The 26,717-nt window shown below is 39.9% G+C and overlaps 1 protein-coding gene across 12 annotated transcripts in view; it reads right to left on the bottom strand.

Moving 5' to 3' along the window:
- LOC117238310 (probable serine/threonine-protein kinase yakA) overlaps positions 1-17,869 on the bottom strand; it is a 382,495-nt gene extending 364,626 nt beyond the window's left edge. For 8 of the 12 annotated variants that reach the window (XM_033503127.1, XM_033503139.1, XM_033503128.1 and 5 more), the window contains exon 1: positions 17,000-17,868. The gene's annotated coding sequence lies outside the window, so the exon portion shown is untranslated. Of the gene's footprint in view, positions 1-16,999 lie in introns of all 12 variants that reach the window. The other 4 variants (XM_033503142.1, XM_033503138.1, XM_033503141.1 and 1 more) reach the window with 2 other exon arrangements.
- Between the last annotated feature and the right edge of the window lie 8,848 nt (positions 17,870-26,717).

The following is a 26,717-nucleotide window of genomic DNA, read 5'->3' as shown; positions in this document are numbered from 1 at the left end:
CGAGGCGCTCCACTCGTTTCTCATGTTACCCAGGAAGAATTATGGGGACGTATGCGCGCGTTCAACGCGCTAGAAAATGCCGGGAAGAAAAACGTTTTCGTTCGAACCGTTTGTTTTCGCGGGGATTTTCGTGGCCACGAAAATCGTTACCATTCGAAACGATTCGACGCGTCGATTCTGACCGACCAGCGGCAATCGTACCCGAGTTTCTCGCGATTAAATAAGATCTCGTCGAATTTTCTTGTCACTGGCATTTTCCAACGCGATGATAAAAAGAATTGCTCGTATCGCTTCCTAAGTAAAAATCGACGAAACGATCGCGCCGTTAGTAATTATGTTAACTCTATCCCCGATGCGAACAAGAAGACAACTCTTTATGAAAAGTATCGTATTAGTATGGAACTCTCGAAACTTCTCATCTAACCACTCTATTCGTAACATCTAAAAAACATATTCGTAAAAATAAATGTCGAATTTTCGCTGTGATAGATTTTGAAACTTGCTACGAAACCTAAGGAGGTACCTGCTAATAAGATTGCCCTCGAGCTGCGAACGAAAAGCTGCTTCCTGTCGTTTTTCCTCTCTTCTTTCTCTTCGTTAGAACGCCGCAGTGTTATTCGTTTTCGTAACACAGCGATATATCGAACGATAGATGATAATAAATAGGTAACTTCAGCGAAATACCTTTCTATAGTAACTTTAAGCGAAGGTTCAAATTCGCTAAATTATTGTTTCGCGATAATTTTAAACGGTGAAACAAGGAAACTACTAAAACTCGTATAACGTTATTCATACAGCGTAACGAACAAACGCGAACTCTCTCTGTGTTCTTATTTCGCTGCTTCTCTTTTGCTTTCATATATATATATATATATACTTTTTCAGCTTTACGATAACAATTGTCCGGTCTTTAGCGTCGAATCGACGAACTAGTGAAAAGATTTTTTATGAAAAGTAAGCTAAAACGAAACGAATTTACCGTAACAGAAGATAGCGACACTCGTTCGAGACTTCTTTTTTATCAAGACTTCCGTTATCGTTCGATAATCGAACTTTATCGTTTCGAAAGATACTCGATAACGTCCAAGCAACCTGTACTTCGTGGAACTTCGATATTCAGTACAAATGTCCCAGTGTATTGCACTAGCACGAGTAGCTTCCCCTTTTCACACAGCTAATTCAATCTAAAAGATTACTCGCAAATTAACCTATTAACCAGCATCGATTGGTGCTCTACTCGATAAAAGATATTTCCTAGCTGGCTATCGTTGTTCCCTTATCCTACAATTTTTTATACACTATTTGCTAACATTTTAATTAAATCTCTTCGTTAAAACGTGCACTGGAATACGGCAAACAGACTTCTAATTTACAATAAAAATAAGAAATAATAATTTATACGCGTTTCGAAATAAACTGTCGAGACATTCCGTTTCGTATCGATAGAGATAGAAATTGGTCCAATTTCCCACATTGCGTCATAATCTGAGGTATGTGAGAATTGGAGGGTTAACAGATACGACCTTTCGATCCATTGACTCAATCGTAGTGATCAACGGATACGGAACAGCCAATTATTAAAATATAATAAAATAACTTTATGAATGAACTGTTACAGCCGGTACTGCGAACAAAGATAAGAGCAATGGAATATCAAGAGTATCAACCACGTATTGGCATGGTATACCACGTATCTCTGCCTCGTGACTAGTTTTTCGCGTGCTCTCGAAAGACTTCGTTCGCCTCTCTCGGTCGAATCGATATACGTGCACGAATGCGGCTTCGAGCTTCGTCCACTTCTTTCACGTGACTACCGCAGAAAAAGAGGGACGACCAAATCAATATCTCACACAGACTTTTCGTGATCGTCGACGTCGACGTCGACGTCGACGTCGTCGGGGACGCCGCACAGCGCATTCGACTCGTCCTACCATCGAAGGACGTCCTTGACGTCTGCATCGAATTCGTGCGATCTACTGAATACCTAATTGTTCCTTTGTATGACAGTCTAACGGAGTTCGAAACCTTACACCCACTAAACAACAACCAGCTTCGTCCAACTACGAACAGGGATCGCGACAAATTAGATACTGCTTCGTGATTAACTGGGAATTTAGGATATCATCCGTGTTCCAAATCATTGATATTCTTAGTTTAATCAGAATTCGCGTTCAAGTCCAGGAATGAGGAATAACCTGAATTATGAAATGTAAGTTTGCATAAAAACATCTACGCGTAATTACATTCATTTGATCAATTTGAAATCATCTAAAATGGAACGATAAATTGGTGAAACCGTAAAAAGACTGACTATTCTTCGATTTCGATGAACTTTGGATACGTCGTAGAAATCGATATTTTCAGCAATTTTCCCCTATACGTATAAGGTCTGCAGTCGCTTAGTTTCCGAGATGTTCACGAAATACTATCGATACTAGCCATCGAATTCTGCCCCTAGTCGTGCGTCTGTGGCACCGCTATCGTTGGTTATCGGCTCCTACGAGCCATCCGGATAAAATAACGCCTAATCCAAACCTAATTCTTATCCTTTGTTTACAGTTTATATAGGTTTCAGACAGATATCCAAAAATCATCGACGTCAGGAGACAGGTGAGCCTTTCTACGGTTATCACGCATAAATTTGCTATCGTTGTAGCGTATTCTTTCTTTTCTTTTTTGTTTTTTTTTTTTTCGTACTCCCATAAAAATGCATATCAAAGTAGAATATAAGATATCTGATTCACTTGCAAACGAAATGCGTCAATCGAATATCAGCCTTTAACGTGCCTTTAAGAATGTCGAGAATATCGTCGAATGCTTTGATCGTTGATCGAACCTCGTAAAGTCTCTTCATCTCGATATCCATAAAGAACCAACGCAAATAAACAAGGTAATACTCGTTAATCGCATCCCACGAACGACTGCACCCCTTTGATGCAGATCACGCGAGAGTTTGACGTTTCACCTTCGAGGCGCATTCACTTTGCACCTATAGTTTCGTGTCTATTTTATAATGCCTCTGCTAGAATTGAACACGGCTTGCTATGGGATTCCGTTCGACTGTAAACGTCCACTGATCCGGATAACCATGCTAGTACCACGGTTGTTGACGTCGCGTCGTCTAACGGAGAGCGAGAGCGAGAACAAAAATAAAGGGCGGCGAATAGGCCAGGGGATGAAGAGGAACGAGAGAAATTGCGGACGGGAGAAAAATAATTTTTAACCTTTCCGATCGACTGCTCCTGATTAACCAGACTGAAACGAGCGAACAACGCCGTCACACGCGGTAGGTCACTCCGTGCGAATTTGTTCCACGATTTTTCCTTCGCCCAGCCTCGATCAACCCTCTGACCAACCCGATCTACGTCCGAACCAAGATTTTAGAATTATAAAATTTAGAAATAAAATACCGTGAAAAATAGTGACGTTATAAATGACAAAATCTTTATTTGGCAAAGCTCTGGGTAACGTTAAATTCTACTGGGAAAAATCTGGAATAAACATTTCGACTGTTATCGTTTACAGGTATTGGATTTTTGATATCCCAGTCATCGGCATGTCCAGGATAGGGGAAAAAAAAGAAACGAAGGGAAGAGGATAAAAAGAGAGGAATTGGAATTAACGGAATGAAACAATGAAAACGACCATCCCGGTCTGTACCCTCTCCACGCAACGAGCTTAAGAGTTGTCGCTGGCTGTAACGGAATTAGAACCGATTAAATTAGCTAAAAGGATTTTGGACATACAGCGAGGTAGACGGTGCACCGGTTTCGATATTGTTACAGGTGAAAACTGTTCTTTCGCTGCGTGTACACCGACACGTAGCCCGTAAAATTAACGACATCGTTAATTAGATGGATAGAGATTATGATAGCGGGGATCGTGGGACGGTACCGCCATGAAATATTTCCCATCGGGGGCGAGTTAATCGAAAATGCTTTCAGGTTAGTGAAAAAAAGAAAAAGACGAGGTGATTCCCGATCATGCTTTAACTGGACAAATTTAAATTATCCTGTTAGATACTTATCGTTAGCTAGTCGGGTGAAATAAATTCTTTTAGATCAGGCAATCGAGATAATTATCGCGCGAGTTCTCGAAATCGAGATAAATAGCGGATTTGGTAGGAAATAAAATCCCTGATAAAACATTGGTAAATGGGCTGTTAACGCATTAACGACAACCGACTTGCGATTAAATTTTTTCTAAAATGACTAAGAGGCTAAAAAGGACGGCCGTACGTGCCAACGATATATCATTAATATCAGTGTGTGCTAGAAATAGAGAATTTCTTACAAGTATTTACTTCAATTTAACGATATTGCAAATGAAACTTTTAAAATTCTTATCCTTATCTTATAATTTACAAAATCGTGTCATCGACATCGTCAAACCGTGTTAAGGAATAATCGTTATAATCCGTTCGAAGGAAAAATTGATCCACTCTGTGTCCATAGATCGTTTGTAAGAAAGCCTGTGCGAAGAAATCGTTTCGCCGAAGCGGAAAGCTTCAAGCAAAACGGTAGAATAAAATCGCAAGGAGAGGAATACATTTTTAGATTGTCAGAGTCGCCGAGGTGGAAGCGTTATTTCTGATACTTTCGGGGGCAGCAATATTTACGACGGTTCCCACCGCCGTCGTACGTTTGCATTCTATTGAACGCGGTATGTGCACCAGGAGGCAAGAAAAGAGAAAGAGAGGATATTAGAAAAAACGAACGAGAAACAAATTCTTTAGAAGGATCTTGAAATTCACCTAGTCAAGCAGCGAAGAGAAAGACGTCTTCCTCATTCACTGTGCGAATACTGTGCATCTGTGTACGCAAGTCTAAAACCTCCGCACGAATTCCAACGCGGTCTGATGTCTTCCTGCCGACAACAAGTATTTCTTCTTGTTCGTTTTTGCATATGCATCCCCGCATTCCAGGGCATCTGGATATATGTATAGGAACACGAAGACGACAGTGTCGTCTCGCGCGACGATCACGAGCTCTTCTGCATCGATGAACTTCAAGAAACTTCAAGAAACTTCCAGGATATCCGCAGACATACGTTCACGGACGATTCGTCGATTCCAAGTTCCTTCATTAAAGAGATTACCAACCGTACGAAATTCTTGATAAACGCGCTAAAAGTAATTGGCTGTGGAATTTACCGTCTATTTTACAAATACTCGCCAAAAAGCGGACAAGGGAGCTTCCACGAAAGTAAAAGACAAAATTTAATAATTTGATCTCGCATTTTCCTTTCAAAGATGTTGTTAATTCTAGCAATTGTGAATATACATTTTGATATATCTTAATCGATTGATATTAATGCCGATTTGATATTATTTCCGAATAATTTCATCCGCCGAAATTTTATTAGAAACAAAACGCATAGCTGAAATTCAAACAGACGCTTTACATAGATATTTATAAAATAAATGATTTATATAGACATCTACTTGATAGACTTATCGTATACCGAGTTAAGGTCGCCGAGAAAAGGGACAAGAAAGCAAAATGCAACCTGGAGAAGCGAGAAACCGCAGGTTGAATAGAAAACAAACACACCGAAGATAATCGATGATTGTCTAACACCTGTCAGAACAGTTCACCGTGAAATACGTGTCAACTGTGGTGAATGCGGATCGATGAAAGGATCCAGTGGTATCGGAACAAGACCTTGAGCTTTTATTGCTCCGCAGACAGAGGTTTTCCCTGCAAAGTACCTTCCCTCTATGGCCCCGCACAAAAGAACACAATTCTATAGAAGTATACCTACAACCCGACAATCTTCTTAAAAGGTTAGCAAAAGTCAAACATCACGGAAAGGTAAAAAGCGTGCTCCTCGACGGTTTTGATTTCACTAGGAAAACATTTCAGACGAGTCTATTGCGACCTCGCGACCTGTCCCTATAGGCCATTGTATTGACTTTAATCGCTAACAGATGTTAGTTAGAGTAATCTGCTGGTAATTATACAGCTTGGACTCCTTCCTATCCAATCGTTTAAGATTTTCCATAATATTTTCTACGATTAATCAAATCGTAAAGAGTCGCACCTTGTTAAATTCCGGGGCTCGTTATCGCCAAATTCATCGCGTAGGACGTCTTGTATAAGGAGTATAAGCGTTTGTTATATATAACGTATCTATAGGAAATTGTTAACGGTATTAATACGACGGCGCATGTATTTACTTTTTGATTTTCGTAGCAATTGTTTCTTATTTTACCTATAATTATTCTATACCCCATATCGCACCAACGCAATGTCCTATTCTGAAACTAGAAATCCACGCAAGTTCTCCAAATAACAGGTGATTTCATCCAGCAATTACCCATGATATCATCCGCGTTAGACTTCAATGCACACTTTGTCCCCTGCTACCACACATCCACCAGTATTTTTGTCTCAAATTTACATTCGTTAACATCATTGTGCGTATTGTTCGCGTAAAATACTTCCAACTACAAAGAGGAGAAAAATGGAAAAACAAAGTCATCAAAAGTGTTAAACTTTTCGATGTTTTCCGAAACCTCCGAGTAAGCGATGCAGTGATGTAACGAGGAAAGAAACGCGTACGATTTAACGCGCACGCTTCTCGCTTACGATATAATCAGAAACGATCAATCGTTACGACGAAAGGAAAGTTACCGAACTAAATATAATAGCCCCGCTGGTTTGCTAAGTATTTAACGCGAAAACAACTGAAATGTTTCCTCGTGGAACTAAGCTGAACGAGCCAACTTCTACAATAAGACCGAACGCCATACTCCAAAAGCCGCCGGTATTATCAGCTGAATGGAAAACAATGGCGATATTGATCGGCGATTCGCGGGCATCGGTTCCAACCTACACCATTTCACGTGTGTCTGCGTCTATGTGTGTACACTACCGTTCATAAATATCTGGACGCTTTTGGCGAATTTCTGGTGACAATACGTAAATTTAAACGATTATCGGTACTTAACGAGTCCTTGTAGAGTTAGCAGACTGTATAAATTCCAATTATTATATGAATTCTTTACTCATAATAAACTTTATAAACTCCAGTTAAAAGCTCAGTAACAACATATTACGATTAATCAGCAATAATCGATTCGTCATTTTTCTCCTGCTTGAAATAATTTCCTTCATTTTTTTAGTTAAATATGTTACCGTCTGCTCACACTAAAGCAGTTATCGAACAGAGTCGTTCGAATTATTGAGAATTTAAGTATCAACTACGATATATTGCCCGATGTGGTTTATAAACTTGGAAAAAATTATTGAAAAGATCACTTTGGCTTCTGAGGAAAAATCTCTCGTCTTATGTATACTGACAAAGGCAATCGAGCGTCCAGATACTTTTGGGCGGTAATGTACGTGGGTGGCACGCACACGCGCGATCACGCTCCGCTTTACACCCACATTTTCGGAATTTAAGTGCCTATGAATTAACAAGTTACCGCACATTTCGTGAAATACCGGTGAACTCTGGAGAATTATCTCTACCCTTTGAATTTGTATTTGTCCATGAGCAGATACCGCGATAAATTCCTTCGAAGAAAAATGCGACTGTCAGCGTGTGATCGTTCGGATATAATTCGGGAAAACTAACAAACTGTCAGTCAGATTTCCAATTTCCCAAATTTAGTAATTATTTTACTTATGGATTGCCTACACCTACCTTCGCGTGTCGTTTCCTTTCAGTAAAAAATAAATTGTGCACTTACATTCGTACGACGATTAAAACTGACCTAAACGAATGTGTCCTTATCGACTTTTAATTCCGAGATCGTAAAAATTTCTGGCTTCGTATAACACTGGTGGACAGTTCCACATGGTTTGTCCGATCGTACAGACATTATATTTCCAACTGATTTTGCTATCGATTTGAAATTCACATTGCAACAGAAATTTATCACGTCATCTTATAAATAAATCACAAGTTCTTCGAACGGATCGAAATGAAGCAATTTATTTATAATTTATTATTGGTCTCTTATCTTAATATATTTTTTCCCATTTTTTAACGAGTTATTTCTGGTTTATCGTTGATTTCTTCTTTAATGTATAAAAGTAGAAAATGCGAGTAAATATATCTATTATTCTATTAACGTTCGTGCTATACAGATTTTCGAGCTGATTTCTTAACTTTTCCCAATAAACTTCCGCTATCCGCAATAAACTATCGATTCTAACGCATGTTTTGTATTTCTTTTTTTAACCCGCACAATATTTAGACAGCAACCCGCATCATCAATGACATTCTAGCTAAAGAGAGTACAGTCGAAAAATATCGAGGATAAAGATGACCAGACACTCTACACAATTTGTCAAACGTTTAAGCAAAATTGGCTCGCAAATGAGGGCATTACCGATTTTCCAAGAAAATTTTCCTTTGCTAAAAATGTACTCCTCTCTGAACAAGCTCACATTTTAATTTGTCTTCCACGGAATTAGGTATCCGTTACTAAGGAGAAAACCATATTTTCGTTTCCTTATAGTTCCTAAAACATGTCTCATATCATAGACAGAAGAGATTCTCGGTAATTTATCCCATTCTCTGATTCGATTCCGAAAGTGGATAGGGTGAATGGGATGTCGCTTTCTATTGAAAAAAGCGGTCGGCACATAGAAACTCGTTCCGACGGGAAATATTCGCTGCGTAATTACACGGCTATTCCTAGAGAAACAGTCGAGGGGTACGGTGGTTGCGTCGTCGAGCTTAGTGAAAACGATACTACGATACGTTGAGACTCGTCGTAACTAACGTATCGAGTCGCCTTTCCTCACACCGAATCCATTCTTTCGATAGGTAACTGTTTCTCTCGTCGAGATGGACACCCCACGAAACACGTTACACTAATTTGAATTTTACTACGCGGCAGCACGGGTCACGAGATACATCGTTCCTGAATTTTCTGCTATATTACTCTTCTTAACGCGATTGCTTATTGAATTTTAGCACCTTGTCATTGTAACACGCTAAAGGATATGGCTGATAGATTAAATTTTTTATTTAGGTATAGATGTGCGAACATTGTATTAGAGTTATTTATGTAATTTTATTATTTTCTTCTATGCCGGGTCTTCCACCGTTCGAAAGATGAAAGGCGATAGAAATAAAAATGAAAAAGTGGCAACAGCGAAAGGTTGAAAAACGAGAAATAATTTGCAGATGAAACAAATATTCGAGCCTATAACAACATCGTAGAAAGAAGGGGTGAAAAAGTAGAAAAGTTAATGTACACATCTCCCAGCCCTGACCAAACTATCGTCGGTCGGGAAAATATAATTAGATAAAACATAAAACTGTCGCAATATACAAGGACGTGGAGGGGTGGTAAAAAACCGCTGGAAAGCAATTTGACGCCACAGAGTAGATGCATCGGGACGCTTTGAAGCCATAAATTCGTGCAGGATGGCGAGGGCGCGACTACGGAGAGGCAGTCGTCCAATCGGACGTCGCGCTCGGCTTGCTCGTTCATGCATTTCAACGCTTGCAAATCATTCATTCTGACTCATTGTCGAGAAGTCGGCCGCTATACGTGTACCGTCACAGCAAAATGCTCTCAACGATGAAATTCCACATGGGAACATTCTGCACAGTCGTGTGCACGCGTGCGCGCAACGACCCAGCTAGGCGAGCGCGTTTCGACCCTGTGCCCTTGAATATTTATCGTTTTCTGCGAAATCAAATTCTATCGCAATGAATGTACCATCAGCCCCGGCTAGTTCGGTAGGAAAACAGAATTACGATCGGCCCGCTTTTAAATTAAAAACAACCCGACCGTTTTCCACCCCCACCCCTATGAATTCCCTTTTTTCTGCTCCGAAGCCACGTCGAAAAACATAGCATCACTAGGGACAAAATTTATTACGAACTCGAAATATACATACATAGCTTTAGGAATACGAACCTATGGATAACTTGTTAAGGAATTTTTTAGTTGATTTCTCTAAAGTAACGCAAATTGGAATAATAATTTTATTAAAAATTCGATTTGAATTATACTATGCAAATGGGGAAAAATAACTAAATTTACAAATAAGGGGGAAATAAGGGGGAAAATACATACATATAACTACTACACCTTTTGGAGAAGTAGGCGAAAAGAAAATAGAAAAAAGTACACATAATACGTAATTTTGTAAGCGACAAACATCTAGCCATATAATACTACCGATTTTTTCACGCAACAGCCTAATTTTCTATAAAACTATGTTTCGTAGCGCTTTGAAAATAAACAGATACATACATCCCAAACGTGAAATAAAAATTCATCTCCATAAGATGCAATTTTTCGATTGGTTTCTACACGTAACGCGACGAGATAGGTCAGCCACGAGGAAAAAGAGGAACGCAGGCCGAGATACACATGAAGATTCGGTTGAAAAGAGAGAGAAAGGAATGTAGTAAGACTATAAGTTCGTTCAAGCGTCCGAAAAAGGGGAACGTAAGAACGCCCGTGGATTTTCGTTGATGTATCGCTCGAGGCATATGCGCGCCAGTGGTCCGGAGAGAAAGGGACACCGATAGATCGGGCTTGATGACAGGAGAGAGAGAGAGAGAAAGAGAAAGAGAAAGAGAGAGAGAGAGAGAGAGAAATATTTGTAGGTTACGTTGGCGGGTCAACGCCACCTATCTCTCCCTCGCGGGAGCAGGCTGTCACGGGACTAAAATTAAAACGAGGCACACCCACCCCGCCTACACATATACGCGATGCCCAGAAATGTTCAGGGACAGATACTAAAATCGACCTTAAGGCGTCGGGCTTTCTCTCCCTTTCTCTTTTTCGTCGTTAACGTTGGCAACGCGTTATATACTACATATATACAGGGTGTTCCAAAAAATTGTGGTCAAACTTCAAAGGCGTCTGGTGCTCGTCAAAAGAAGGAAAAATACATCATCAAACGTGGATCTAGGTATCGTTGGTTCCGAAGTTGTAAGAAAATTTCTACTATGAGCCTGTAATAGTCTAACGAACTATCGTGTTGTCCGCCACGCCGGTTAACCGTTGGATAAATTCACACGATGAATCGATTATGATTATCATCTATTATCGAAAGACAAGGGGAAAGCTAGTGATCTTTCAACGCGTGCGTGCTTTTATGAGGATACGCATCGAAACCCTTGTCGAACAGAAGTCATATTAAACGAACGATATAAAAATGTCTTATAATTGCCGAGCTAGTGATACCTGAACCCGCGCCTGCTACCGCTATTTTGCTCGTTTTGACGAGTATTACATACTTCTGAAGTTTTTGATACATCCTGCACTTTACGTTCGTCCCTTGTCGTTGTTCCTTACCCCCTTTGTGCTTTCAGCCTCGACGACTAGCCTGTCCTTTAACGCAAAGCGATGCCATGTCTCACGAATTGCGTTGTCGTTCGCAAGTGTACTTCTTGCGCGCGCCACTACCTCTTCCTGTTCCCTCCCCATCGACTTTCTTTGATGAGTTTCTAATAAGCGCATGCAACGTTATACGCTCACAACGTATCTGCTTCTATGTCCTCACTTTCACCGTGTCACACGACTACGATGATTCTTGTCATCGCGCACGTCTTTTTTTTTCGTACGCTTTCGCAGTTCACATAGACGCAACTGGTGCGCGAGCATCTCTATGCATATATATATATATATATATATTGCACGAAAACGAAATTTTGTCGGACGTAGAGAGTTCGTAATCTAGATGGCCTTCCCGCGTTATCGATCGACCGGGTGTCGATAAGTTTTCCGTACCGACCGCGGAATTGTGGTGATTATGTTGTCCTAGAAGAGTCGCGCGACTACACGGAGGCAGAAATACCGCGATTAGAAGGACATATATCTTACGCCTTACGCCACGTCGTGGCGTCGCGTGTAACCGACCGGGCGATCTGTGAAACGATTTACGACTTCGTGGGCCAACTACGTATAGATCCTGCACAGCCACGACCCAGCGAAAATTCGTCCACGGATGTTTTGTGGAGATTGTAAATTAACGACATTTGATATAAATGTGATTTTCTGTTTGGCACACGACCAACACGAAATGGTATAAATAGAAGTTCCTTGCCGGGGATCCCTACCGCGTTTGTAACTCTATACACAATTTCTGTGTTTTATTTTCGGGAACGGTTTTACCGTAAAAGCGTGACAAAAACGTGAAAACGCGTGGAGCCGAACGGCTCACGGGGAACTAGAACTTCTGACACACTATTAACCAAGATAATTTCGACTCAGTTACGTCACACAATCCATAACACGCCGGTTGCTCTGTCTTTCTCCCTCTCTATCTTTACTTCTATGTATTTCGCTTCTTGTATCTTAATATCGTGAATCGTGATCACGAACGATGATGTCATGGGGTAATTCCTACCGATTCTAGAAGAACTATTCACAATCATCTCCGTTGGAAATTTCCTTTTAACGCTAAACTGCCAAATGTGTTAAAATGGCGCATCATAAATATCTTGTTTTTACGATTTGTTTGTTTTTACTAAAAAGATACAGGGGTGCACGACAACTACGTTAAGATACGTATATTGAAACTTGGTAGTTCTAATAAATGATAAAATGAAATTCATAGCGTAATAGCAAATACATGATATCTATTTTTAAATCTTCCTGCAGGCGAAATTGAAGTTGGAACTATCGTCACCTACGGCAAACACGATAATCAGAATGGAAGATAACAATAAAACAGATAATATCTCTGAAATATGAAATAGTAACAGTTAGTGATACGCTTTATGCAATTCAACAATTTGTTCAGATAAGAAAATACAAATATTTTACTGTGTGCAATAAACAGGTTTAACACAAGTGCATCGCTTATCAATTTACGAGTAAAAATTACCGTGCCATAATCATCAACGTGCGCAGCGAAGATAATAGAGACGTAACGAAGATAAAATTCCGGCGCTGCAAATATGTGTCGACACTGTCAATCTAACTGTCAAGGTGTATCAGAAAAAGCGACTGAAAAATGTCTATCATTTATTTATGGATATACTTGAAGCCGATTAAAAAAATGCAATTCCTTTAACATAAGTACTATCAAAGCAATCATATTCATAAAAATTACTTAAATTGATATATTGTATTATGTACTGACACTGTGTGTGTGTGTGTGTGTCTATATATAACTGTAGGTGTACAACACTGGAATAAAAATATCCTAGATACTTATACGATACTTGAGAATAAGGAAGAAGGAGGAAGAGTCAGAACAGAATCCAGATTTCTAGTATCGATTGCCAGTAACTCTAAGGTAGTTCTAAATAATCAGAACGAACTCCAGTGTTTTTAGGATACTATATGAACAACTGACACGGGTTCTAGCTCAATTTCAATTCTGGTCGAATCATCAATCAACCGAGTTGTTTTTAACATCATTCAAGCATCTAAAACAAACTGAACTGTAAGTAGCAAATCAGAAACACGGATATAAAGAAATGACGCGACGCGGCGCAACGATTGTTCCAGCCATAAGCGCAGAGCAGTTTGCATTCTATTACTCATCTTATTACTCTTCCTATTACATACTCGTTTCGATCTGCAACGATCCTCTGACATGCATACAGCCTACACGGCAACGCCATAGGTGTGACTTCCTGCGACCGTCGTAAACAAGGACATCACGTTTTTAAAAGGGTTCGCGGCATGGAGTAGTATGTAGTAAGACTCAATAAGATAAAAGACACCGAGGTCGGAATGTTAGTGGGACACGCCCACGATGGTACTGTAATTCGATGCGTTAGGCCACGCACACCGATACGTGTAGGATGCACTCCACACACTTACACATCAATTCGTTCGACATCCTTACGCCACGTAGAAATTTGCCTTCCATTATGTCCTATTACGGGGATATCATTTATCTATTCGCCTTGTATTCCGTTAATTAATCCTCCGACTATCGACGGTACAGTAGAACACCCATTTATTACCCAAAAACTTCATATCATTTACCATTATTTAGCCTATTTAGCATTCAATATGAGATTAATTTTATACGCGTTAACACCTTATGTGTAATGGCATCAAAGAGAAAATTCTACAAGCTAAGGGTCACAAAATGCATAATATTGAAAACATTTTTAATATTTTAAAATATTTGTGCCGTTACAAATGCAATACTCCAATGACTTCAAGAACAAGCAGGAAGTAATCAAAGAAAACTTAACATATATTACAAACTTATTAGCACATTGAATCTAGTTTCAAACAGGTTAATAGAAAAGTTGAGTTTTTCTCAAATCCAACAACTATCCTGAAGCAATCTTGTTTAAGTAATGATGTTATAATGCCGTACACTACTGAGTATAAATTTGAGACCGTAATCCTCATCAGTAAACAGTTATATGTCCCATTCATTTAAAATGAATAACATAGAATAACGCTACAATAATCGTTTCGTATCGTGATTAACTTCTTTATTGAAGTATTTAAAGTGAATGAGAGAACAATACAAACAAATATATACGAAACAATGCACATTCTTCAGTTGGCAAATCCGCCAATTCGTACAAATGATTTTCAAGTGCATAATCAACATGATGGCATTTATTATTATTATTATTATTATTATTATTATTATTATTATTATTATTATTATTATTACTATTATTATTATTAAGCATAATGAAATGATCAAAAGGAAAAATGTTTAAGATGAAGCATTGCAAAAGCTAATAATGTCGTAGTCTTAATAGAATTTTGATTGCAATTATTTCTCTTGAAATAAAATTCTCTTGAAAATAAATGAAGATATACCATTAATTAAATTAACAGAAACTATATCTAAGAATCTAGAAACAGAATAAGACATTAATTACAAGATACGTAAGATATGTGACTGATATAAATAAAACAAACGATATCTTTCATTCCGAGTTAAAGAAACTTATACAAGATATCCAATTGCAAGATTGGTCTCAAACTTATATCCAGTAGTGGAAGTGAAACATTCGCGAAATATAATTGTCTCCTACATATTTGGAAGTAAACACGCAGGTGATAAAATAACTTAGAGAAACGTCGGGATAAGACAAGCGATTTTCGAAAGTCCAGTATCTTGAAAAAGTAAGATTATATCTAAGGATAACAGGTCATATACCTGTTTCTACTGGAATGCGAGGAGGTCGAAGTGCCTCCGTGTCTTATACAACCGAAACACTTTTCAAAGTTAAACCGGCTACTCATTTACCTAAGAAAATAATCTACCTAAATTTTTAATCGCACGTAAATTATTTCATCCGTCAATTGCCACGCAACTAAATATTTATGAAATATAAATATAACTGAGCTTGATTGGTAGTCCATGCTTTTCAGAAGTTCAGAACAGTTTACAGGAAGGTATATTCAAAAAGTATTTTAATTCTAATCGAGAAATGATTATGTACGATTATGGCGATGAAAATGCCATGAAAAGTGGTCAAACAGCATTTTACATATTGTTTGTGAAAAAAATAGTGGTCAGAATATTTATCACAGCCACCAGCTAGATACTTAGATAGATCTAAAGTAACGAATTTCGCGAGTGTTTTTCTCGCGCATCACGTTATCTTGTTTTAGGAACGTGCATGGCACAGGTGATGCATCTACATCGGTAACCAAGCTTCGGACCTATCTACGTCCACGGGAATATTTTTGTCCGCGGAAGAATTATTTCACGGAATTACATCATCGAACACTTTTGTCAAAGATCACGAACACCGGAACATTAAATTATATACGTACTATTCGCGTTACGAAAGCGACGAAAATGACAAACTATGCATCAATTTAAAATACTAGAACTACCGTCGACTAACAGATAAAACTTTTAAAAAGAAATCACAGCAAGAAAAGAAACGAGCTTTCGTCCATACACTTTACCGGAACATTCAAACTTCCAAAAAATGAAGTATTATAAATATATAAAATTTCTATTGCGTAAGTAAACTAGCATTATTAATTAAATTTTACAAGCCATAAGTGAGAAGTTGGCAAATTTGATAATGAGAGAAATTAACTTCTACAAGCATACTTTATGAATTACAAATTAATTAATTACTCCATTGAATTTGATTAAAGTTGTAAAATTATAAAAGAAAAGTCCACAACTTGTAAAGTTCTCATCAATTCATTGGTATTATTATGCAAGAAATTCTTGGTAGTTCCAGTATTAAAATAATAATAAAAAAAAACCGAATTGACATTATCGAAATATGATCAAATAAAATTTGCCGCGCTAGTAACCGTTACTTTGAATAAATAAATCTCGTACTTCGACAGCGTGAAGAAACGAGGAATTAATGACACGTGGTTAATCGGTCGACTCACATTTACGCACGTAACGCGCATTACACGGCTTCAATTCATATTTGCAAAATACTTTATGTACAATGGAACGTTAAAACGATTGTCAATATATGATTCGTCCCAGACGAAAACGTGACAGATCAAAATGCCTGTCTATCATTTCACGTTTAAAACTAACAGCTATAACAACACACAAACTTGCGCGCGTTTTTTTCTGCGTCGCAATGGTAACGAAGAAAACAGCAATAACGCACGCGCGTATTTCGATAATTACAAACATACCTACAGCTCGAAGGTTATGTTTCGTATGATAACATCCGTCTCCGTATGGCGAACGAAAACCCGTGCAATATGGAGCAATGATCAAGTCAGCTGCCAATCTCAGCTTTAATTCGAATGAATCGAAACACGATAAGCAAGATGAACGCTCGGACATGAGGAACGTGTAAAATGAATTTCGTTAAGTAATCTACGTACTCTTGAATAGCATAAACAACGGAAACAGTAACATCATCGTTTCCGCAACGGCGTAAAAACGCAATTACGGAAACGATGACGTCATTGGTATGACGACGTGAACCGTAATATATGTCCAAATGCATACAGCACAGCGCCCACGCGCGGGCAATGGCGTGTACGACTTATTGCTCTATAGCTGCACGTATATACGAACATATGTATATAGATGTACGCGTACACATACATATGTATCGTAAAATAGAGAGAGCTCTGTACTACCTTGCGCCGGAACACGCGGAGGTATCAGCCGCGATCTCGCCGTGATGTCGGTCACCGTGACAGGTTAGGCGGTCGGCGAGCCTTCTCGTTGGTTCTTCTGGAGTTTGCAACTTCTCACTGTGGTAACGAACAACACACCAATAGTAGATACATATATATAAGATATGTATATATATGTATATATATATATATCTTATTTGTCAGCACTTATATCAACAATGACACGGCTTGTCCTTTGAACGTGTAACATACGAGCTGCGAATTTAATAGCCTTTAAGGACGCTGCACTTGCTCTCTTCCTCACTAAAGATAGAAGAAACGGCGAAAAAGGTACTTTCCGTTTTACTACTCTCACCATACAGTTCCGGTCGATCAGCCGGATCTCGCGACACCAAAAACCACGAAAACTTGTTTTCTCACTTGAACAACGCTGGCCCGGATGATGCGTGCTTGCTGTGAACTGCTGCACTGTTCCAACTCATAATCGGCTTACTCGATCACAAAAGAATTCCGTATTTTTTTTATATATTCGCTCGCGTTTTTCCCTTCAGTACGGCCGCTGCTAAGAAACCACGCGCGACTAAACGACGATTGCGAGAGCAATAACGACGACGTACTGCGTGTTCGACGATGACGACGGCAGTAGCAGCAGCGGCAACGGCGGCGGTGGCGGCGGCAATGGCGACGACGTGCAACGACGGACGACGTCGGAGGGACCGGTTGATGGAACGGGGCAAATATATGCAGCTGACGGAAGCCTCGAATGCGATTTTGTAAGAGGGTGAAAAGGTAAGGCGAGCAATGCTGGTTAGGCGACGGACGTGACTGCTTGCTGCTTGCTTGGCTAGCCGCCAGCGGGCCTGGCGCGACACCGACTGTCCGGATGCCAGCGCCCTCTCCCTCCCCCACCTCTGCCCCTGCCCTGCGCACCCCGTCTGTCCCACCACCTCCTCCCTACTACTACTTCACCTTGTTTTTGATTTATCATTAACCGCTCTTTGTTTGCTGTTCGAGGACTGATTCTGGATTGATCTCTGACTTGAAATCCTGAAAACGATGAAAAGCGCGACGATCGACGATTAATCCAGGACCTTCTGTTTACTTTAACCTTTAAAGTTTTACCTCGAAATGACTTCTTTGCGGATTATTCTTGCCTCGCCTTTGTTGATCACCTGGCGACCTTTGTTTGATTTATTGCATTGAACTTTTCGTGGATTAATAATAATTGTTCTGTTCTTCTTCATTCTCCCCTTGTCTCTTTTTACCTTGTTCCCTTTGTCTTTGTTTCACTGTTTATCTTCCTTTTCTCTTTTCCGACTACGGAGCCATGATCCTCCTCCTTTATAATATGGCATCTATCCACTTTCGCTAGACCGATAGCTGAGAATGCCACTGCCGCCGTCATCAAGCCACCACTGTTGCTGCTGTTGCTGTGCCGTTGCGCTGCCGTTGCCGCCGCTGCCGTTGCTGCCACCGCTGCCGCCGCCGCCGCCGACGATGAGGCACCAACCGCCCTCTCCATGGCTCAATAAGCATCGTTGGCGCGCATGCGCCGATCTAGTCCCCACCACCCACACTCTTTATTAGTTTATCTCTTTCTCTCCAACGTCGCCTGGCGACCCAGCCTGCTTACTGCTTACCCTGGTAGAGAACCGGCAACGGAGTTAGGTTAGGTTTGGTCGCTCATCGCCCACTGACTATCACGCTCGCCGCGGGTGAAAGGGGGTTAGTCGATCTCTCTTTCTTACTTTTTCTTTGCTCTCCTGTCTCTCTCTCTCTCTCTCACACACTCTGTCTCTCTCTCTCCTTTTCTCGTTTGTGCCTCTAGGAAACAGAACTTCCAACGCATGTACTATACCTCAGCGTAATCTTGTTTCTCCATGCGCTCGCGCTCAAGAAAAAAGACGGAGCAAGAGAAGGATCGACCAAAGAAAAAACAAGTAAGGGGTAGTAAGATCCGAAGGAAAATTCTTTATATTCCATAGCAATGCTCTTTGAATATGCCACTGCGAGCAACGAGCAGAGATTCTTAGATACGATAGATCTGGACCACCGCGTAACATTCGCACAGATACACCAGTTGTATAAGTATCATACATATATACGCAAGAACGACATGCTCACAAAAAATCACTATGTTGCGAGATGATTCACAGTTCACAATCGATCCTTCTTTTCGATACCGGTTCTTCCATGTAGCGATCGTACTACAGCGTCGCTCGATAGAGATCACTTTCACACGTCACGCTTGATTTCCTATTGACGCTACGTGAAAATGCATCGAGTAACAAAGTAAATAAGCGCATTTTCGTAACGAAAAAAAAAAAAAAGACGAAGGAACTTCTGGCGCATACTATACACCTGCTGAATCTCGTTCTCCTGGCATACAGAAAAGAAGGGGGCAAGGTGACAATGTACGAGGGAGGCAACGAGTGAGATCCGTAGAAAATTCTTTAGACCAACACCGACGGTCTCTGTGTGTTACGGTTCACAGCAGGAAAAGATCCTGGTGTCTGATACAGAAGGACCGTGCATATCGTTTGCACGAATATCTCTGACAGTACATTGCACGTACACTTTACGTACACAAACTTATCATGACCCATTGTTACGATTCGTTCTTCGGTTCACTTTCATTTTATATTTTGCCTTCTCGCTCTTGTTACTAAAAAAGGAACTAACAGCCGCATAATACGAATTCTCATTTGTATCTTAAAATGCTCACTAATTAGAAATGTTGCTATTAGTAACGATATTAATACATATCGATGATATCGAGAAGCTTTTTCTTCGATGTCGAAGAATTAACTTCTACGATGAGAAAAATTTCTGACGTAAAAAGGGACTGAGTGATAAATTATGTTACGTGTCACTCTACTTCAGTTACTGTCATCTTGACAATATTATTGATATTTCAATAAGTATCGATCAATTATTGATAGTGGTTAATAGCATCCCTATCTACGTAGACTATTATAACCTCGATAAATAGTGGATAAAACTCGAATTTTACCTCCGGTTCGAAACTCTTTCTTGAGGGATTCTCGATACCAACGACAAGGCGGAAGCGGAAGCGCACCATTCTCGCCTCGCAGACTCTGATAAGCCAAGCATTCTGCTACCTACATATAAACGTACTTTCCGTTTCCAAATACGAAAAATCCAACGCGTCGCACTTGAAACACGTTATCTTAATATCCATCGGTTTCGATAAGAAACGACAATATGTCCTATTAGTCGTGCGACGAATCATCAATCGTAAAACCGGTGCATGAAATGTAATTTTTGAGAACACAGTTATCTACGTTTAATTCTGTCGAAATCGTTCCGGGGCAATGCGTATCGAATATTCTCGCACCGTTGAAAAATGAATAGCCCGTTCTAGCGGCCGTAGATATATCGTAGCAAGTCAGGTACGTACTTACGTGTACATAAAAGTTAGAAAGAGAGGAGATAGAAGAAGAAAGCGCCGAATGGAGGGTGGATTGTGGAACGCAAGACTGAAGAGTGGGGCCGGAGGCAGCCGCTGAGGTGTGATACGGAACGTCGAGGGGGTACAAGGTGATATTTCTCATGAAACTGAACCGGAATAAGTTCTGCACAAAACTGCTGACTCGCTACATTACTCTAGCTTCTATTCCTTCTTTCCTGCTCTGCAACCAGTCCGCTGGCATCTTTCTCACTCTTAGTGTCCGTCGCTTCTTTTTCCTTAGAGTGACACCGCGTTACCGAAAATACGAGGAACCCCTATTTGAAGCACCATCACACGGTGAAATTTATCTGCATGCACGATTGTATGTAACTTTCGTGAAATATTGAAAGTACGGTCGGTAAAATACCAAGAACAACGACGTTAAAGTCTCGCAAATCATTTTTCTCCCTTCTTCGTACGTTTGTTGGAAAGGTAATTATATGCGGTACGGAGCGTCGTTTGACAGTGGTAGGTGGTAGATATCCATTGCACGAGCGTGATTCGGTTTACGTTAATGTTCACGTGCTAAGCCGCTGCGCCACTTTTACAGTATTGTTTTATGAACACAGAACGGTGTAAACCTCCTCGCAATTTAGCGAAAATATAACGAAGGAAGATTGTTAATGCAGCCACGCGTTTCCTCCCGTATCAACGGTATCAACGTGACCACAAACCACGTAAACGGGATGTAAAACGGAAATGCGGTTGAGTCTATTGCGGACACAGCGTCGGCTAATTTTAGAGGAGTCAATAAAGAAGTGCAATTTCTACATATCATGAAAATTTAATTTCTTAGCGCTTGACTAACGTGGTAGTTGATATAAACACTTCTTCGATGGATATACATATTTATTGGACATATAGAATCTAGATATAGCAGTCTTTTCCCTTTAATTTAGCGTACCGTTATTTTAAATGAATGTTAGGTGAGAATAGCTTAGATGAATTTGGATGTGATTTCGAGATTTTTCATCAGTGTTAGAGATCATAATTTTATATTTAATATTTAACGAATCGTCTTTATGACCCGTGTAATCATTGGCAAATTGAGAAGTGAAGCATTTAACGACGCCGACCAATGGTCTTCACAACGTCCCTGAAAAACAAGTATCATTACGTAACTAATCATTGCTTTTTGAAAAGGAAGTTTCCCTCGTAGAAGCATTGTGCTCCTCGGCAAAGGTGAAGCTAATGAGCGCGGCTTTCATACAAAAAGGAAGAAATCGACCGCCAGTCGGAACCGACCAGAGTGAGAGAGGGGAGAAAAAATTTTCAACGGCGTAAAGTAGGAATAGCAGAAGTGCGATTCGATCTTCATCCTCGGAACCATTTCACCGTAGCAGGACAAAGCCGTGGAATCTTCCGAATCGAAACAAGCGTAACGTTGAGCGAATGAAGAGAATGAAATAGAAGGATGCAATATAGGGCTACGAGAAAGACAGAGGAGGAGGATAAAACCCCTCGAGGTCTGAGTCAGCATCCCACGATATCTACATCTATTTTTGGCCACGGTCAGCTGTAGTTGCACGGCATTAGCATAATGAAGACAGTTCGTCTCTTCTCGTTCTCTCGGGTAACGCGTGTCCCTCTCTTTCGCCAGTCACGCCACATGCGCGCGCGCACGCACACACCCACCCACACACACACACATACGTTCATTCTCCCTCTTTTTTCTCTATGTCTGTCTATTCACCTATCTGATCATCTGTTTCCTCTTTCCATTTAAACTGCTTGTATAAAATATTGCGGTAACGACGCGAAAATTCTGAATAAAGCTTAAAAAGGAAAGACATTAAATAAGTTGAAAGAGGAAGAAAAAAAACAAGACAAAAGTTTAGCGAATGACATTTTATTTTTTGTCCATAATATGGGAATATAATGTAAAGGGGATATATATTGTTAAATTTTGTTGTGTGTTTTTTACATTTTCCACCAAGCCAAAGAAATCACACTAGTTATATTAACAAATAAACGAATTGTAAATTATCTGACGGACAAAAGAATATTTGCAGGGATTGAAATAACGTAAGAAGAGATTTTAATTTGCACGTTAATAGGTTCTTACCAGTTTTGTCCTGGTTTACGAAGAAGATCTATAGTTTGGCAGTGCATGATGAGTGTTGGCAAAGAACGCGCAAGAGTAAAGGGTCGAGTAGGCCCTGGAAGAAAGGGAGGAGCATAGAGAGAGAAACAGCGATGACAAAGCAAGAAGGGAACCAGTGTAAAAGGGAGAAGGACGTATTAAGGGGAAGAAAACCTGCTCCAAGACGGCGCATCGCGGCATACTAACAATACAATAAGATAACAAGCTGTGGGGAGGGCTTCTCCGTGCTAACCTGACTTTCGTGGATAACTCGACGTGCTCCTTGGCACCGTAAATACGTTCCACACACGATATTTTGCCCCCCCCCCCCACCGTACTCCAGCCACCACACCCCCCACGAGCAGCCTAATCTTCACCAGAGAAGACGCTGGACTCATAATCTTCTCCAAGCGATAAAATTGCCTGCTATTCAACGCGAGGTCGTGCCATTTCCATCTCATGGGAGACAGGCACTCGCCGTAGTAACCATAACCTTGTATGTAACGAGAGTTACCAAAGAAATTTCTACGCTCCAGTATATTTCTTCCGTATCAGGTATAAGTAATCGAATCATAGTCATATCTGTCTAGTTTAACGACTATACGAACGATGCTGACAAACACATACGTACATTATACATATTTCGCGTCAAATGTAAATTACAAATGTAAAGTACGATGGTACGTGAATAACATCAATTATTTCAGTATTTTAGGTTTTAAATAGACTTGTGAGAAGATTTAAATAGATTTATATAAACGCGTGTAAGAATTGCGAAAGTGTAAAGGAATTATTGCAAATACAATTGCTCGATTGACTCGAGTTGCATTGGAGCAGTTAAATAAACAAAGTCGACAGATCTACGGGAAGACACCGTTCGAAGGGACAGAAACAACTTTGGGATATGAGTTGAAGGTAATGACACCGAAAGAAAAGAAACAACGTTTAGATCGAGTAAAAGATGTACGTGGTCGTAAAATTATAAAATATTAGACAGGTAATTATGCCGAAAAGCGAGAACAACAGCTTTTGTTAATTCATTAACGGGTAATTTTCATTCGATCGGCTTTCCCAGCGTAAAACGACGTTCACGAGGCGAAATAGTACGTATTGCATTAATGTCGCCGAGTACATTAATTTTAATTATTCCGCCATGCTAAAATGTTGAATGGAATTAACGACGAGCTGTCGTTTGTCTTCGTCAGCTTCGTTCGTACGACTTCATCCTTATAGCTAAAATAGCTGCATCGTATTTTTCTCAACTTGCCTTAGTATCTCTGTTCTATTTTCGCATCGTGCGAATTCACGACCATAGGGTTACAGTATCATGCACCAAGATGGCGATCTGGCGTAAATGTTCTTGATACATCACGTGCTACAGGCTCGTACGATCATTTTAAGTATCGAAACATTAAATCATCCGACAGCATTTGCCGTGTTACGGATTATAAACGACCCAGTTGTAAGTCAATCGGGATTACGTTGAAGGTGATCGATTAATTGAAGTACATTTTGACGGCCGGTCGGCCAGGCGCATCAACGTCACTGAAATAAGCGGTCTTGGAGTATTTATTGCGAAAATCGGCAACGATGTTCACTCAAAAATCTAAGACCAATAATTAGCGATAAAATATGCTTCACATGCTTTAAACTTAGTAATAAATTTGCGAAACTATTGCGTATAGGTATCTCCTGCGAGCTTCAACGCAGAACTATCTTTCCATTTCATAAATCATAAACAGGTACATTGCAATTAATAATACCTTGGTGGACATTTTCGTAATTGCATAATTTTCATAAACTAGAATTTTTTGTTTATTTTATTTGATAATTGAAAATAATAGTGGATTGAGATTGCCGCGATGATCAACTGTAAGATTAAAAGTTTCTGAACGGAACGAGTGACCTAATAATTCGTCTTAATACGAATCGGAGAGAATGAGGTTATCGATTGACGATTGCCAATCATTCTCGAAGAAATTTCATTATGCCGTGCAAACACCTAAATATTTGGGTACTATATTTATAAAAAGACCGACGAACCTGAGGAAAGCCCGATGCAGACGTTGCGCCGTACAATCGTGTTTTCATTACTCTCCCTATATTTCTTTCTCTTCACTTTCTTGACGTTATTCCGAGTAAATAACATTTACCATTGCGAACACGCCGGACTTCGAGACAAATTGATCTCGCTGCAGTCACGTACGGTCTCGTGTCGAAACAACATAAAAATGTAATTACTCCTGTCATCGGAAACGAGCGGAAGAAAACGAAGAACAAGAAGGGGTAGAAGTAAAAGTAGAGGAAGAAAAGGAAGACGGTGTTAGCTGAATTGAAAGAGGGACGTGATGTTTAGTTTGGCAATGAAGCGAAGATTCGTGGCAGAAGGAAAATTTTCAAGAAATAAATCTCGTCCTTTTACGATGTTGTCGTTGCGCTCCGATATTCCTTTCGAATCTATCCTACCCGTCGGATAATGATATCTCTTACCCCTGTACGTCTAAAAATACAACGTTAGTTCGGATTAAAAAGAGATAACAAAAAATTGACTATAGCACCGTATATCTTATCCGGTACAGTTTTAACCGGTTTCCGCCAACCGATCGTATTTTTTGGATTTAATTTTGAACGATAAATGAACGACACGAGGAGGGTCAAGCAGGCGGAATCGTTACGTATTAAAATATAGTACAACAGCGATAGTATGTTCGCTCGGTTCGATCGCACAGTAATTTTCATCTAGCGCGTATCGCGATGACGCAAGGCAATTTGCTCCGTGTACCAAAATACTACGGTAATAACCGTCAGAAGTTTCTCTAATATCCATCGATTTGGCATTCTTCTATAAAATGGTGGGTAATACCGAGGACGAGGACCGAGACCGATTCTAAGAAACCGGGCTCGTAATCAACGGACGGGGTAGTTTAGTCAATGATTAGTCAGCCCTTGCTTACACACCCTGTGTGTCTCTTCTCTATCGTTGCATGTATATACGCGCTCGAGTCCCTCTTCTTTCATGAGTCACTGACGGAAATTACGATCGATCGAACAGCAACGAACAAACGAATAGAAGTAATGTTGCGTCCTGGCCGTTTCTACTAGGAATCCTCGTCGTGTCAGTCTTATCGTAAACGCGTTTAGAACCCCGATGACGCTGGATGACGGAACGTCTTTGTCGAAATTTATTCTCACCACGTGTCCTACCATCGCTGATCTTGTTAGCCTCTACGAGGATAGTGTCGATAGTCTTTTGTATACGTGAACGGAGATAAAATTTCCACGAAATCTTGGTTCCATGAGAAAAGTAGTTACTTTTTAAGGAAATTCCACTCTCTTCTTTTCGGTCTACTTTACTAAATAACAAACTTCTACGACGTAAGAGTAGTTCTACCAGAACAGATTAGAAGTTTCTTTGCCAGTATTACGCCCTCCTTCGTTTCGCCTCTATATTCGTCTTTTTCTTTTTTATCGACTAACTTACCCGTTTACATTTATTCCTTACACGCGCATTCGAAAAAACGGTACCGTTAGATTCGCGGTGTCATCAAAATCATTCCTATTTCGTTCCGATGGTAACTGTACGATACCTGGTTGATCTTTCATCAATTTTCGTCAACGTAGTTTCAGCGAAAGAGAATTTTTCATGTTTCGTCGAGCGTACGTCCGCCGCCAAGCACGTTGTTTTCCTAGAATCTTCTTTTGAAGGAAAACGATGGACATTCTTGAGGAATCCTGTCTGCCGTGCAATGCGTCCTTTTCCTTTAAATTTTTCTTTCCTGGAACGATGATAAAACGAACGAGCGGTTACTGAATATTTACACGAAAGTCCGTCGCATCGATCGAAACTACAATGGCTCTCTTAACTTTTTTTCTCCATTCCCCTCTGCCTGGGGATTAGGATCAGGAGAATTAATTATACCGAGAGAAAATTATCGTTAATAACTGTATCGAGTTTATACTCTATATACTCTATAGTTACTCTATACACTCTCTGTTTGCTCTTTAAATTAAGACGGCTTTCTCAATATTTCGTTACTTTTACCAATTTCCATTATCGAATCTATAATATTTTATTTCCTTACTATTTTTCTCATGTGTTTTATTTAATTTTATTTTTATTTAATTCTCATACTGTTTGTATCATAGTTTCTGAATTATCTTTC

Source organism: Bombus vosnesenskii, unplaced genomic scaffold (assembly GCF_011952255.1).
Source record: "Bombus vosnesenskii isolate JDL3184/JDL3185 unplaced genomic scaffold, Bvos_JDL3184-5_v1.1 scf7180000013448, whole genome shotgun sequence".
Taxonomy (NCBI): domain Eukaryota; kingdom Metazoa; phylum Arthropoda; class Insecta; order Hymenoptera; family Apidae; genus Bombus; species Bombus vosnesenskii.
This window is presented reverse-complemented; position numbering and strand designations above follow the sequence as displayed.